The 1,361-nt window shown below is 26.4% G+C and overlaps 1 non-coding gene across 1 annotated transcript; it reads right to left on the reverse strand.

Annotated features, from left to right (window-relative positions):
• Positions 1-599: 599 nt before the first annotated feature.
• TRNAD-GUC (transfer RNA aspartic acid (anticodon GUC)) lies at positions 600-671 on the reverse strand. Its single transcript has one exon. It is a non-coding gene; the product is annotated as a tRNA-Asp (tRNA).
• Positions 672-1,361: the final 690 nt, after the last annotated feature.

Genomic DNA, 1,361 nt, shown 5'->3' on the forward strand with positions numbered 1-1,361 from the left:
CGATGGTGCATATTTATGATAAAAATAGTTATCAAATATACATGATCTATTAAGTATTAAAATAAAATTATAATCTAATTTCAACAATAAGGGACAACAAAAAAACTATTAAAATTGTATATTTTATTCATTAAAAAAATATATTTTAACATATTTTTATGAAAACACGAAAATGGAACAGAAAGAGTATAATAATATAATATATATTATAATTTATTAATGGGGAAAATTTATTAATGGTTCTTTTAATATATAAAAAAATTAGTTAAAAATAACTAAGGTTGTTTTTGTAAAAAAATTCATAAAACTTATATTTAAAAACATAAAGATAAAATCAGTTTCTTTTAATCTATAAAAACCCATAAAGTGGTGTTTATAATAGTAGTTTTAACAATTTTTATCTAATGTTGAATATATAAATGATTTGATTAATAAACAAACATATTTATAAAGAAAATGCAGGGGTATAGTTTGTTTAGTGTGGGGGTACACGAGTATGTTGTAGTTTATTTTTATGAAACAGTTAATTGGGCCCAGAATAATTTAAAATCCGGTCCAGTATGGATGCAAAACGAAATGATCGAAAAACGAATAAAATGCGCCGTTGCCGGGGATCGAACCCGGGTCACCCGCGTGACAGGCGGGAATACTCACCACTATACTACAACGACAATTTGATGTTGATGTTTCTCTTGATAGATTATTATACATATCAATCAGTCGTTATTAATACTGAAACTATAACACTCGTATGTGCTCTTTTTTCTGTTCATAATTGAATGTTGTATTTCTCTATTGAGATTGAGATGCATATTAGTAAAATATATATTTTTATTTATAAATAGTATTTAAAATATTTAACATAAATTTTTAATCTAATTATTTTTCAATAATCATTTTAAACTGGACTACTAAATTTAATATCTTTATAAATATTATTTAGAAAATATTTTGTTACAAAATAAATTATATTATTTTTTCTTATATGATGCGATAATTATTTTGGGATTGAGGAGATAATTTCTTTGAATTGTGACTTTTAAACTACCAGAGCAACATTCATATCATAAATTTATACTAATCAACTCATACAAGCAAATTAATCACTCACATCAACTCATATAAACAAATAACTCATACTCAATGCATATGTGCATGCAATGCTCGACTCCTCAATTTTGTGTTCAAAGTCAACTGGAGAAACGAACCACCCGCTATTCACATTGACCACTTGGATGAACCAGCACATTATCTAGCAATCGAGGCAGAATCTGATGGTAAACCTAGGTTCTAAGACATTAAGAGATATTTGGAAAAGCAAGAATATCCCAAGAAAGTGTCCATCACTGATAAGAAGGCTC

This window comes from Lathyrus oleraceus, chromosome 5 (assembly GCF_024323335.1).
Source record: "Lathyrus oleraceus cultivar Zhongwan6 chromosome 5, CAAS_Psat_ZW6_1.0, whole genome shotgun sequence".
NCBI classification, from domain to species: domain Eukaryota; kingdom Viridiplantae; phylum Streptophyta; class Magnoliopsida; order Fabales; family Fabaceae; genus Lathyrus; species Lathyrus oleraceus.